Genomic DNA, 15,452 nt, shown 5'->3' with positions numbered 1-15,452 from the left:
GATTAGAACAAAGGAAAACTGTTGGGTGAAGATTGAAAGGGGAATGGACGGTTTTAATGGTAATTGTGAGGAGATGGAAGAGTCATGGAATTGAAAGGGTTTTATGGGGAAGTGAAGAAGATAGTGGGAGAAGTCAGAAGACGGCAGAGATGATGATGATATTTATTGAAAGGCGAGAATTAGGGAGGAAGTATGGTGCGGTAATCAATGAAAGGACAGAGGGAGTTTCAGAGAAGGAAAATTAGTCAATTTACCAAAAATAACGTAATTATACAGGTTTGTCAATAATTCTTAGAGATTCTCTAAGCATGCAAAATCTTTCCTCAAGTAAGGGTTTTGTAAAAATATCAGCAAGTTGATTTTCAATGGAAACAAACTGTAATTCAATCGACCCCTTGATAATATGATCTCTAATAAAATGGTGTTTAATATCTATATGCTTTGATCTAGAATGATGCGCAGGATTTTTTGATAAACATATAGCACTAGAATTATCACAGAAAATTTTAACAGGCTTAAATAATAAATCATAATCACTTAGTTGATGCACCATCCATAGTAGTTGAGCACAACATTGCCCAACAGCTATCTATTCAGCTTTAGTAGTAGAGAGAGAAACACATCCCTGTTTTTTGCAATGCCAGGAAATTAATGATTTTCCAAGTAGTTGGCATGAACCACTTGTGATTTTTCTATCATCCTTATCTCCTGCAAAATCAGCATCAGAAAATCCTTCTAGATTGAAGGGATTAGTTTTGGGATAACATAATCCATAGGAAATGATTCGAAGTAAATATCTAATTATTCGTTTTACAGCACTAAGATGAGATTCTTTAGGAGCTGACTGAAAACGAGCACATTTGCAAATACTAAACATGATGTCTGGTAGACTAGCAGTAAGATATAGTAGAGAACCTATCATTCCTCTATACCTAGTTTCACCAACTGCCTTACCTGTGTCATCTCTGTCAATGGAACATGTAGGACTCATAGGAGTTTTCATAGCTTTAGCATCATTTAGACCAAATTTGTGAACAAGCTCCTTTGTATACTTACTTTGACAGATGAATATTCCTTTGTTCGATTGATGGATTTGAAGCCCCAAGAAAAATGTTAGTTCTCCCATCATACTTATTTCGAATTCACTTTGCATGAGATCAGAAAATTTCTTACACAGAGATGGGTTAGTACTTCCAAAGATAATATCGTCTACATAAATTTGTATGATTAAATTTCCAGATGAAGATCTTTTAATGAAAAGAGTTGCATCGATCTTTCCTCTGGAGAATCCATGTTCTACTAAAAAGGTGCTAAGTCGATCATACCAAGCTCTAGGAGCTTGTTTAAGACCATATAACGCCTTACTTAGTTTGAACACATGATATAGGAATTTAGGATTTTCAAAACCGGTGGTACATTTTAACAAAAAACTTCCTCTTCAATAAATCCATTTAAGAAAGCACTTTTAACATCTATTTGAAATAGTTTAAAACCTTTAAAAGCAGCATAAGCAAGTAAAATTCGAATAGATTCTAACCGGGCAACAGGAGCGAAAGTTTCATCATAGTCGACTCCTTCCTGTTGAGAGTAGCCTTGGGCAACCAGTCGAGCTTTATTTCTCACAACTTCGCTTGCTTCATTCAACTTATTTCTGAATACCCATTTAGTTCCTATTACTGATCCTTTTTCAGGCCTGGGAACTAGATTCCATACTTTATTTTTGTCAAACTGATCCAATTCTTCTTTCATCGCCTTGATCCAATGATCATCGTTTAAAGCCTCATCTACTTTCTTAGGCTCGAGCTGAGATATGAGTGCTAGATTTACACTATTTTTGCGGGAAGCTCGAGTTTTCATTCCTTCATTTATATCACCAATAACAAACTTTTTAGGATAATCAGGGTCACTTCTCCATTCATTTGGAACAGGTCCAATCGTAAGGTTAGTAGACTCGTCAGCAGAGGTAATTTCTTTTAATAAGAGACTTTGATCAGTTGAGGTAGTAGTCGTAGTGATTGAAGACTGGTGGACATCATCATCTCGTAAAATTTTTCTTTCTCGACCAGGCGGTTAGTATCATCAAAAATAACATGAACAGATTCTTCAATAAATTTAGTGTAGTAGCCTTTGTCACGCTGTACTTTCTCACAGAAAAACTTAAAATTCTTTAGAGTATCATCCTTATGAGCAAGAAATATAACCCAGGTAAAACGAGAGAAATCATCAACAATAACAAGGCATACCTTTTTCCTCCAATACTAGCAGTTCTAGTAGGACCAACAAGGTCCATGTGTAGAAGCTGCAATGGTTTAGAAGTAGATACAATATCTTTGGAATTGAAAGAGCTTCTTTTTTGCTTACCTTTCTGACAAGTATCGTAAATATGATCTTTTGAATAGTTTATTTTAGGCGAGGGCCTAGGACAAATCGTGTTTGGCTAATTTTTCAATCGGCCATGCTAGCATGTCCAAGTCTCTTCTGCCAAACCTAAAGATCTTCTCCCATAGATGCCAAGCAAATATGTCCAGCTGAACTTTTAACAGAGTCGAGCATATACATATTTCTTGTTCTGCTGCCAGGAAGAATTTCTTTTCCAGTTTTGTCTTCTATAACACAGCCAGTCTTTTTGAATCTTACATCTAAGTAAGAATCACACAATTGACTGATACTCAAGAGATTATATTTGAGTCCTTCAACCAGATAAACGTTAGAAATATCACATGAATTATTAAACGAAATAGTTCCTGTACCGATTACCATTCCTGTTGAGTTATCACCAAAAGTGACTAGTCCTCCATCAAAGTCAACAACTGATTTGAACAAGCTTTTGTTGCCTGTCATGTGACTGGAACACACACTGTCTAGATACCATTTCCCTTTTGACTTCTTCTTGTGGTGTTCCTGCAAAACAAGGTAGTTACTTTCTTTTAGGTACCCAAGCTTCCTTGGGTCCTTAAGGGTTAATGCTTTGTTGATCATTCTTGGGTTTCCATATCCAACTTGGAGAAGGTGTATAACGAAACCTACACTGAAAATATTTATGACCCGTTTTTCCATAACAAAAGCATTTTTGTGAAGAGTGATTTTCAGAAAATGACTGAGCAGTCGACTTATGAAAGTTTCTTGGAGACTTCCTTTCAATGGTTTGAAAACTTTTGTTAGACTGATCTGTCTCCTCATAATTGGTTGACAAATCTTTAGAATTATCAGAGGCATTTCTACTATTGATAGGTCTTTTCCCAGTGGACTTATTGTTACGAGTTGATTTGTTAGATTTAACAGAGCTATGACTGGTGGACTTGCGCAACCCATTAAGCTGCAGTTTCAAGTCATCAACTTCTTCTTGAAGAAGATCCCTTTTTATTTCAACTACTTCTAGTTTAAGTTCCCAATCCCTTCGTTCCCTCTTAAGCTTTTTATATTCGTTAAACACCCTATTTAAATCCTCGAGAGTTTGGTCAAGAAATTCTTGAGTTTCACTATAGTTGGAACAGTGATAGGGTCTTACCTTGCTAGTTTCACCAATTGCCATGAAGCAAATGTTTTCCATATCTTCCTCATCATTTTCAGAGACTTCGTCTTCACTCTAACTACTGAATGCTCGTTGTTTTTGATAATTTTACAATGGTTTCCTCTTTGCATCAGGGCATTCAGATGCAATATGAGCATATTTTCCACATTCATAGCATTTTCCATCATTTCTTTGAACGGCAGAGGATTTACCTTTCCTGAAATTTGAATTTCCTCTTCTATTGTTTCTTGGTCTTCTCATAGCTTCAATTACATGCCTAGAGATCATAGCCACTTCTTCTTCCTTGAACTCATCATCAGATTCTTCAGCTTGTGACTTGAAAGCAGCTATTTTCTTCTTTTCATCTTTCTGATATCTTTGAATATGATTATTTTCAAAGGCCATCAGATTTCCTCTTAGTTCATCATATGTAAAATTATCCAGATTTCCATCTTCTAAAACAATTGCCTTTGTTTCCCAAGTTTTGGGCAGGCTTCTGACAAGTTTTCTCACTTGTTGAGAGTTAGTGTAAGTCACACCAAAAGATTTGAGTTCACCAATGATTTTGCTAAATATGGTGAACATTGATTCAATATTCTCATCATCTTTCATGCTGAAAGCTTCATAGTCCTGCCTCAAAGCCTCGATTTTGGTTTCTCTAACTTTTGATGTTCCTTCGTATGTGACCTCAAGTTTATCCCACATTTCTTTTGCAGCCTCGCAGTTTGATATTTTGGCATATTCCTCTCCACTGACTGCATAGTACAATAAGACTATTGCTCTAGCATTTGTCGATAGCGTCTCCTATTGTTCTTTAGTTACATCATGCGACTCCAAAACAATTTTTGTATTTGGATCTTTTGCATCCATATTTGGAATAGGTTTAGGTCATTTCTTGATTACAATCCATGCTTGATAATCCGTTGATTGCACAAAGATCTTGAACCTTTCTTTCCAATGGCAGTAGTGTCCACCATTAAAGTAGGGTGACCTCGTTGTGGAGTGCCCATCTTCTAAAATTGCACCAGGAATCTGATATGTAGCCATTTGATCTTTTCTCACTTGCTATTAAGCAATAAAGTGTGAGACCTTGCTCTGATACCAATTGAAAGTGCAAGAGGAGGGGTGAATAGTAACTTTTTCGTTTAGATAGTCAACTAACTGAGAACACTAGTCGACTATATCATAATGCAGTAATAAAAATGCAGAAATAAAATTGACACAGATATTTTATACTGGTTCAGATTCAATGTGAATCCTAATTCAGTCCCCTTGGGTTGCAAGGGTGTTCTCTGCAGCTCTTTGTAAATGTTTTGGTACAATGGGTTGTTTGAACGGAGCTCCTACGTCTACACTCGAACACTCGAATTCTTTTTGATACAATGCCTCACAAACTATGCTATATCTCTTCTTTCTTTTTTGTTTACACTATATCACTCAAGAATACAATGTTTATGAAAAGTAAAGCAGAGAATTTGAGAGTATGAGATGACTGTATAATTTTTCTTCGTTTCTAGAGTCTTGAATATATAGTCTTCAAATCAACTAGCCGTTAGACTCTTTTTCAGCAGAGATGTCAACCCATGAGAATTGATCCTTGTAAATTAGGAATATTGAGGATCCTAATTTCCAAGAATAAAGCAAGAGCTCATTAAGTCTTGTAACGTTGCTTTCCTTCTGTGGTACCAGCCTGGTTGGCAGATGCTTCTTTCCTTGCACGTTGTTAATGAGAAATAAAGATTGTACAACTGCTTTCCTTGTGCGTCATTTGCCTTGTTGGAGTGGTACTTATTTCCTTGTATAGCAGATCTGATTTGATGCTTGACTCACCATGATTGTGCTGATTTAAATGCTTGAGTAAAAGGCGATTTTGTTCAAAAAATGCGCAGTAGCCTATTTTTAATTCCTTTCCTTATACCGACTTGGGCTTGCCCTTCTATTCAGCCGACTGAACTCCTTGCTATCCATTGGGCTTGTTTGTCCGATCCATTTGATTTATCCTTTGAGTATTGGTACCTACACAACAATTTGTCATCATTAAAATCATAGCACTAACACCAATCACTCAAAATATATAGTCAATTCAAACAATGGAATAATCAAAGAATGAATAATACTCACACTCACAAAGATATTCAAATGTATGCACATGTGATATTATAAGCTTTTTATTTTATTTTAACAATCACCCAGAATATATACTTCTTAAAGTGTTAGGGGGTTTGACATTGACCTCTACCTTGTACAATGCAGACAATTATACTTAGAGAGGGACATAGACCAAAACCTCCAAGGACAGGACTAATAGCATGCACAGACACTAAGTACAAGCAGCTAGATATAGAACACAAAAAATGGGACAGAGTAGAGCATCCTGTCTATAACTAGATAATTCAAGGTGGTTCATAGTGCCACCCTGCATGCTTCTTGGCTCTGATCGTGAAAGAGGGGATCTGAAGTCTTTCCGGTCTTATTTAATAAAAATATTCAGATATGCTTCGCTTAGCATAAGTTTCGTAACATTTTTATCTTCAGAAATTATAAGACTGGAAAGACTTTCAACACTCAACGTAATTTGAAAAATACTACACAACATATGCCCCATAACTTAATTTCTACCGTACTTGTGCCAAGTAAGGCACAAATTTAGTTTCTAAAGATAAAAATGTTACAGAATTTATGTCAACCGATGCATATCTAGATATTTTCATCAAATAAACAGCTGGGACAAAAAATAAGAACCTGTGCATTTGAAGGCCAATCCGTGCAAAAATATAAAAACAGTGTGTACAACCTCTGCTTTCACGTTGCTATATCATCAGCGTCATCGGCTAAAGGATTGGCCACGATTCTGTGGAATTCAAATTATAAACCTATTTCCTCAGCAAATTGACTAAGCTTAGACCGGATGTCTTGTAAGGCAACTGTATAATCGGACTTCGATAGGCCAATTCCTGTGAGCCGAAAAACAGGTGGACCACCAGGATGAAAAACTAGACCCTGCATAAGTCCTCGCCATTGCAAAAGTACTTGATTGAAGCTTAAATCAAACACCGGAGTTGCCTTCCTGCTTCGTCTAAAAAGAGTGAGGTCTTGACATACTAAACTTTTTACATTTGGATCCTTCCTAGAAATTTCACTTTTTGTTTGAAATCTACCTTTCATTTCATACACATGATGAGTCTAATACATAAATTATACTGATAGTATATAAGTTCGTTTATCCGATTACTTTCTTAATGGCAGTACAACTATGTGTTGACAAAAAGAAGATATTTTCTATTAGCCAAGGAAAGAAAAGAAAGTTTTTCCTCTAGAAATTGTCCAAGCAGATCAACTTCGACAAGTTAGTCCATTGATTGACTCGCCTAGACTCGGCGCATAAGCCGCCAAGCTGAGGTGGAGATGAGCGGGCGAGTATGCCAAGTCAACATAAGACGCCCATCTTTCTCTTCTACTCTATATCCCTCCCCATTTAGGAACAAGGCCACATACATGGCAGCACGTGTGTATGCGTTTGAATTCAGGTGGATCGGGTTGAACCCAGCTGAGTGCATCCTCATTCGCCATTGACTCAGCGTCTCGTGCCTCACAACTCACATAGTTCCTTCGCAAGCCGCCAAATTATGAATCTCCCGCCCTAGGTACTGCTCCGCCATCTCCAAGTCTCGAGTGTTGGGCAGAGTCAACGACTCTGAGTTCTCAAACATTGTTGAATAGCCATGCCATGTTTCATTAAACCGGGCGATAAAGACACACTCATTGTGATTCGCTTCTTGTTTGACGATGGTCACAATCTTTGGCTGTATTTTTCTTATTAAATTCAACATTTTTTCAATTGCTCCTGGCTTGGACAACAAATGGTGAAGCTCGAAAACAGAGTTCACAGCAATTGCTTCCACGTCACCAAGTCTAATATCCAACATTGATGCATCAAGATCGGCTAAAGAATCGGTCACCAATCCACGGAATTCAAATTTTACACCAATTGCCTTCATATCTCGGGCTAGCTTCCATTCAACCTCCTGTAAGACGTGGGTGGCATTATGCTGCGGTGAGCCAATTCCAGTTAGCCTAAAAATCGGTGGGCCCCCGGGGCGAAATGCGAGCGCCTACATAAGTCTTTCCCATTGTGAACCTTGATTGAAGCTGAAATCAATTACATGTACTCTCTTGGAATCGGCTAAGGCATCGGAAATGGCTTGATTCGCAGTGCAGTAGGCGAATTTGAGGTAGGGGCAGCTAGGGTAGAAGCACACATATAGTTTACAGCGCGAATTTGAAGAAGAGGCTACTTTTAGTCCTTGAATCTTTAGATCCAAAGCTTCTGCAAAATAAGTCGCTAATGGATTCTCTTTCGAGGCTTATAGAGTCATGGTAATTATCTAGTAAGCTTCTGCAAAAAAATGATCTAAGTATAATAGAATTAGTTTTAAAATTGATGGAAAAACAAAAAATGAGAAAAAAGAGGAAAGAGGAGAGAGAAATGACTGAAGAGTGAAGAGGAAGAAAAAAAGGAGGAAGAAGAAAGGAAGAGCATAAAGTGGTGGGGCCCACATTATAATTGTGATAAAATACTTCCTCACACGCCATGTCATAGTTACGCCTCACTCATTGTAAAAAATTTCCCCATATATCTATTGGCTAATTAACGGATAAGAGAAAATGATACTCTACATGTGGGTTTCACATCAGACACATATATCTATTGGTTAATTAACGGATAAGAAAAAATGGTGATAATAATTAGTAGTGGAGTCTACAAGCTAATATACGAGCATGTCTCGTTTCATCAATTGTAGCTGATATCGACATGACCTATTTTATATATATATATATATATATATATATATATATATATTTCCAAGTTCCTGTGACTATATAAAAGTTCAACACTGGCGGCTAGGTCATTTACAATCAGCAAAATTTTGAAGAACATCAAGACATTAATCCAAAGATATAGAGAAGGCTTGCGTCAGACAATGTTCTTTTGAAATATAAAAAATATGTCATCAGTTATGAAAACTGCTAAGTAAACGTTTTCATATAGATATCATTAAGAAACAAGAAAAAAAAAAAAGGCTAATTTTACAGTCACACTTTAAATATGGGACACGAATCCCAGAAGGCTTCCCACAAGTCTTGAGGTAAAGGTTGGTAGATGTTGGAAACACAAAGAAAACGAGAGAGAGAAAAGAAGAAACCGAGAGAGAGAGAAGAAGAAGACAGCTATGATGTACAAAGAAAACGAGAGAGAGAAAGAAAAAAACGAGAGAGAGAAAGAAAACGAGAGAGAGAAAAGAAGAAGACACAAAGAAAACGAGAGAGAGAAAAGAAGAAACAGCTGTGACGTTCACCCATACAACACACACACTTAATAGATTAATTCTCCACCATTAGATTAAAATTACAACAGATTCAAATCTGGTCATGTGACCAACACGTGAAAGAATCAAAGTTTGTTACATATTGGACAAATTAGAATAGGACAAGTGTAATTAGTTTTGTCCATTTCCTTCTTGTTTCTATTACATAGCATTGTATATAAATAGATGTATAGACTGATGAATAAATTACACGAGAAAATTCCCAAATACGGTGTCTTCATCTTCAATTTTAACATGGTATCGAGCATCTCTAAGCTCTCGATCCGTATCCGTGTCAAAACATCAAAATCATCTTCAAATTCCGGGGGTAAACCAAAATGCCGAAACAAATGAAACGAATCGAGGCGGTGGAGAGAAAGGAATCACATATGAAAATGGACATCCTTATCACCTAAACAATTCAGATTCACCTGGTATGACTCTAGTCAACACTGTTTTTGATGGAAGAGGATACCGAGGTTGGAGGAGATCTATTCTCCTATCTCTATCAGCCAAGAGGAAACTTGGCTTTATCAATGGAGCTTGTAAAGCACCAGATCTGAAGTCTACAGAATTTGAGCAATGGAGTTGTGTCAATGATATGGTTATATGCTGGATATCAAATGCATTATCTAAGGATATTGCGACAAGTGTGATGAATTCCAAGATCGCAAAAGAACTTTGGGACGATTTAGAACAGAGATTTGGCAAGTCAAATGGTGCCAAACTCTACCATCTACAAAAGGAATTGACAGACTAGTACAAGGTAATAGTGACATTCACGGGTACTTCACCAAACTTAAGAGATTATGGGATGAATTAGATGGGATAAATGTGATTGTTTGCTGTTCATGTGAATGCACTTGTGAGGGGAAAGCAAAATTAACAAAATCCCTGGAAGATCAGAGGTTAATTCAATTCCTAATGGGACTAAATGATGTGTATGCTCAGGCAAGGGGAAATATACTTATGATGAATCCTTTGCCTGGTATAGATGTTGCATATTCCTTGCTTTTGTAGATGAGAACCGAGGGAAGTATATGCAAATGCACACTTCACCTCCGATTTCGGGATCATTTATGGCAGTTGGACAAGCAAAACAACCAAACAACACATTATTTGCCGAGTTTGCGATTCATGGCTAATGGACAGGGAAGAAATGCACAGAAACTTAAAAGTCAAGCAATGAGAGGGCCAAGCACATATCAGAAATATAATAACTCAAATCAGAGGATTGCCAAACCACAGAACAAATTTAGAGGCAAGAAGAAATATGATCCAAATGTAACTTGCACATATTGTGGAAAAATAGGACATGTGCATGATGATTGCTCTGACCGCATGGATTTCTGCATTTTGAGTTCACTAATCCCAGAACTATCAACCCCAGATTAAAGCAAATGCAAGTCTAACTCATGAGGCAGAGGAAAACATGGGAGGACAAGATTTTGGAGTCAATGATGGCAATTTTCAAGAGCAATTTAGCAAGGAACAGATTGCAGAAATGATGCAAATGTACAAGCAAAGTAAATTGACACAACAGAAAGATGGGAATCAATGCAAATGCATGGGTCGGTACCATTCTTAAATACTCAAGTTCGTGTTCACTAGTCTTAAACAAAACACTTGGATCATTGATTCAGGAGCTTCAGAACACATGTGTTTTGACCCCAACTCTTTCCTATTTTTAATTCCTCTCCCCATGCCTTTGAATATCAATTTGCCTAATTCTTTCAAGGTAAGTGTAACTCACATAGGGAGTGTCTCTATCTTACCAGTCATGTCATAACCGATGTGCTTCTTGTCCCGTATTTTAAGTATAATCTTCCGTCGGTCCACAAATTTTGTGTCCGGTTTCAATATGATGTCCTATTCACAACTGCTGGATGTTTGTTGCAGGACCTTTCAATGAAGAGTCCTCAAGCTTTTGGTGAAGTTAGAGAGGGACTCTATCTATTGGAGCCTAATAGAGCCAAATCTAGAAGTATTTTCAATTCCAATGATGTATTTTCAATTCCAAAAGGAAGAAATTCCATTTCACAATCGAGTTTCGACCTCTAATCCAAAGACATGTTAATGCCGTTCCTAATGTAAAGCTTTGGCATGTAAGGTTGGGACACCTTCCATTTTCAAAGAATGAAACATTTAAGTTTTCTTCCTTGTGATTTCAATTCGATTTTATTTGTGATGTTCGTCCTAGAGCTAAACAAACTAGACAACCTTTTCCTACTAGTAGCATAAAGTTCACACACATTTTGATCTCATCCATATAGACACTTGGGACCCTACAAGTGTAATACTTATAATGGATTCAAAGTTCTTTCTCACCATAGTAGATGATTTCAAGAGAGGAACATGGACATTCTTACTAAGCACTAAGAGTAATGCTTTTCCTGTCTTAAAGAGCTTTCTATCTATGGTAGAGAGACAATTCAATGTGAGAGTTAAAATGATCAGGTCTGATAATGCCTTGGAGTTGGGAAGAGGCACACAAGAATCAGCTTTTCTAGCCTCACAAGGGATTTTGCATCAACTGTCTTGTGTAGCTACCCCTCAACAAAATGGAATTGTTGAGAGGAAGCATAGACACCTCTTAGAGATTGCTAGAGGATTGATGCTCCAATCCAAATTGCCTATGTCCCATCGGGGAGAGTCTATTCGATCGCTACACACATCATTAATCGACCGCCATCTAGTGTGCTCGCGGGCAAACACCTTATGAAGTATTGTTTAGACAAAAGCCTACTTATGATCATTTGAGGAATTTTGGATGTTTGTGCTATGCTTCCACCCTAGGACAAGGAAGGAACAAGTTTGATGAAAGAGCTACTGCTTGTGTTTTACTAGGATATCCTTTACGGCGAGAAGGATATAGCTCGTGTCTCTTGATACAAAGAAAGTGTTTGTATCCAGAGATGTGAGATTTCATGAATCACACTTTCCTTTCAACTCATCTGATAACTCGCACACACCTATTTTCCTTAACTCCCCTTCTTCCTTAGATGATCATTCTGATTGTCCATTTCAGATACAATCAACACCACCAGTTCATGATCTTTTTCAATAGTTACACCCTCAGAACCTCACCATACTACTTCTGATCATTGGAGAAGTTCTGATTCTACACTCTCTCCTCTGCCACTAAGTTCCCCTCACCAAATGAATTCTACAGATCAGCCTATATTACCCCAACTTGACCCTGTTTATCCAAGTTCTCCTACACCACCAGCTTCTATTCCTACTTCTACTTCTGTCCCTATAACCAATCCACCAAGAAGGTCTAGCAGGATATCTCATGAACCTGGTTATCTAAAAGACTACATTTGCAATAGTGTGATATTCACTGATCTAGGGAAAACTTGTTTTGATCACTCTCCTAAGCGTAGGAGTTATGCTTTCTCTCCCGCTTTATCTCTCAACAATCAAAGACCTACTTCATTCCCTTTCTAACATCACTGAGCCTGGTTGCTACAACCAGGCTTCCCAACATCCAGGTTGGAGAGAAGCCATGAACTCAGAAATTAAGGCTTTGGAAAACAATCAAACCTGGGAAGTTGTGCTGTTACCTAAAGGGAAAAGAGCCTTACCTTGCAAATGGGTATACAAGATAAAGCATCTCTCAGATACGGAGTATTGAAAGACTAAAGGCAAGACTAGTGGTGAGGGGGATATCCAAAGAGAAGGTATAGATTATGGAGAAACTTTTCACATTTGTGAAAATGACCACTATCCGGTGCTTACTTACCCATTGCGGTAAAGTGGTCCGTTTCACAACTAGATGTCAACAATGCGTTTCTGCATGGTGATCTCAAGAAGAGGTTTTTATGAAGTTTCCGCCAGGATCGACACCTCCTAGTCCTAACCATGTACGTCCTTTCGAAAAGTCCTTATACGGTTTAAAGCAAGCTTCACGGCAGATGCTGTATGCTCGGCTTGCGGGGAGCATTAGCTTTCAAAGGTTATTCATCTTCCTTAAACGATTATTCTCTCGTTTTTAAGCGAGAATGGGTCACTAATTTCCATCTAGTGATCTATGTGGACGATATTCTCCTCACGGGGGATGATTTGAGTGAGCTCGAGAATATCAAATGTTTTCTCAATACGAGTTCAAAGTTAAGAACTTGGGAGAAATTCACTATTTTCTTGGCATGGAAATTTTACGAGAAGAGCATGGATTTATTGTCGATCAACGAAAATTTACCTCGGATACTTCATGAGTTTGATGTTTCTCATTTGCCTACGGTTGGTTCTCCTTTGTATCCCTCCTCCAAACTTCGAGCGGATGATAGTCCTCGTTTGGATAACCCCACGCTTTATCGTCACTTGGTCGGAAAGTTGAATTATTTGACCAATACTCGCCCAGATCTATCCTTTGCCGTTCTTGCTCTGAGTCAATACATGTAGCGACCTTGTTTGTCACATTTCTCGGTTTTACGAGTTTTACGATACCTCGGCTCGGTATCCGGTCAAGGCATATTACTATCTTCCAATCCATCTTTTTCTTTATCAGTTTTTGCGATGCGGGATCGGGCATCGTGTAAAGATTCACGTAAATCGGTTAGTGGATTTTTCATTACCCTTGGCGGTGCTCCGATTTCTTGGAAATCAAAGAAACAAATCTCGATTTCTTTGTCCTCCGCAGAAGCGGAATATCGATCCATGCGCCGTGTTACTGCTGAACTTACTTGGTTGATTCGTCTCCTTGAGGATCTTTTCTCTCGATTTCACTTCCGATTCGCTCCACTTCAGGACAGTCAAGCTGCCATCCATATAGCTCGTAATCCGGTCTTCCACGAGCGCACCAAACATGTTGAATTGGACTGTCACTTTGTGCGCCAACAGTTCCAATCCGGTCTAATTACTCTTTCGTTTGTTCCCTCTAAAGATCAGCTTGCAGATCTCTTTACTAAGCCCCTTTCTGGGGTTTCTCACAGAGCGATTTTGACCAAGTTGGGGGTCATGACTCTCCCCTCCAACTTGAGGGGGGATGTTGGAAACACAAAGAAAACGAGAGAGAGAAAAGAAGAAACCGAGAGAGAGAGAAGAAGAAGACAGCTATGATGTACAAAGAAAACGAGAGAGAGAAAAGAAGAAAACGAGAGAGAGAAAAGAAAACGAGAGAGAGAAAAGAAGAAGACACAAAGAAAACGAGAGAGAGAAAAGAAGAAACAGCTGTGACGTTCACCCATACAACACACACACTTAATAGATTAATTCTCCACCATTAGATTAAAATTACAACAGATTCAAATCTGGTCATGTGACCAACACGTGAAAGAATCAAAGTTTGTTATATATTGGACAAATTAGAATAGGACAAGTGTAATTAGTTTTTGTCCATTTCCTTCTTGTTTCTATTACATAGCATTGTATATAAATAGATGTATAGACTGATGAATAAATTACACAGAGAAAATTCCCAAATACAGTGTCTTCATCTTCAATTTTAACAGTAGAGGAAGTCCTTGTCAAATGGATCAAGAAGATCTGGTACTTGACTAGTAAGAGTTGCTAAGCTATTGATTTGGTTTATAGAGTCATGGTAATTATCTAGTAAGCTTGTGCTCGGCGTAATGGTTGCATTAGGCACTGGTTGCTGCTGTGTATCAGTTGGATAATAAGCCTCGAAAGAGAATCCATTAGAGCAAAATAGGTTCTTCTGTTGGACTGCCTTGGCACAATCCATCAACGCATTGTCAAGCCTAATCCCAGTTTCTTTATCCGGCAATAAACAAGAATTAAGTCTGTTATTGCTCTCTAATCCTTTGTTACTGGTACTGCAAGTAGCAACCTGAGAAAGTGCCCTGAAATCAACATTAAATATCCTAATCTCTTGCTGATCACTTTGCTTATCATTATTATTGTTAAACCAGCTGGAAGATGCACATGATGATACGGTCATCGAATCGTCAGTACCACCACCGCCAGCAGCCGTTGAAATCTGCTGCTGGTATTCGTCTTCACTCGTTGAAGACGAATTAGGAATATTGGGACCTGAGATTAAGCTCTCAGTCCGCACTGAAAAATCAGAAGCACCATTGAAGATGATTGCATTTGTATTAGAAACACTAGAGTAATCTGAATCTTCCATTATTGAGTCCATAGACATATCTATAGAACTCATCTTTTTTCTACTGCTGCAACCTTCTCTCTCTCTCTCTTTTGGTTGTTGTTGTTGTTGATAAATTGCTGGAGTCACCTTCCTGCTTTGCTAAAAAGAGTGAGGTCTCAGTTTCTGTCTGAGTCAACTTTTTTATTTTGGTGTCATTCGGAGAAATTTCTTTTCAATTGTTCGAAAACTACCTTCCGTTTTATACGCGTTAAGAATAGCACGAGGATCAACTTTCTACTATGCCCTCCGTTTCAAAATATTATCTGGTTTTGATATGGTACGGCGTTTAGGAAAGTAAAAAAAATTAATTTTAAAGATATGTCAAATATACCAAAATGTCGTTTAATCTTGTAGTTTTAAATATGTCATGTGGAAAGTTGAAATTAAAAAGTTGTCAAAAAAGGAAAAAGACATTCTTTTTGAAACGGATGAAAAGAAAAATAAGTCAAACATTTAAAAATGA

The 15,452-nt window shown here is 37.8% G+C and overlaps 1 pseudogene; it reads right to left on the bottom strand.

The window, feature by feature from the left end:
• Window positions 1–6,529: 6,529 nt before the first annotated feature.
• Window positions 6,530–15,096, bottom strand: LOC132066359 (DELLA protein 2-like; annotated as a pseudogene).
• Window positions 15,097–15,452: the final 356 nt, after the last annotated feature.

Source organism: Lycium ferocissimum, chromosome 8 (genome assembly GCF_029784015.1).
Source record: "Lycium ferocissimum isolate CSIRO_LF1 chromosome 8, AGI_CSIRO_Lferr_CH_V1, whole genome shotgun sequence".
Classification (NCBI taxonomy): Eukaryota; Viridiplantae; Streptophyta; class Magnoliopsida; order Solanales; family Solanaceae; genus Lycium; species Lycium ferocissimum.
Note: the sequence above shows the minus strand (reverse complement) of the source record. Positions and strands in the feature narration are given on the sequence as shown.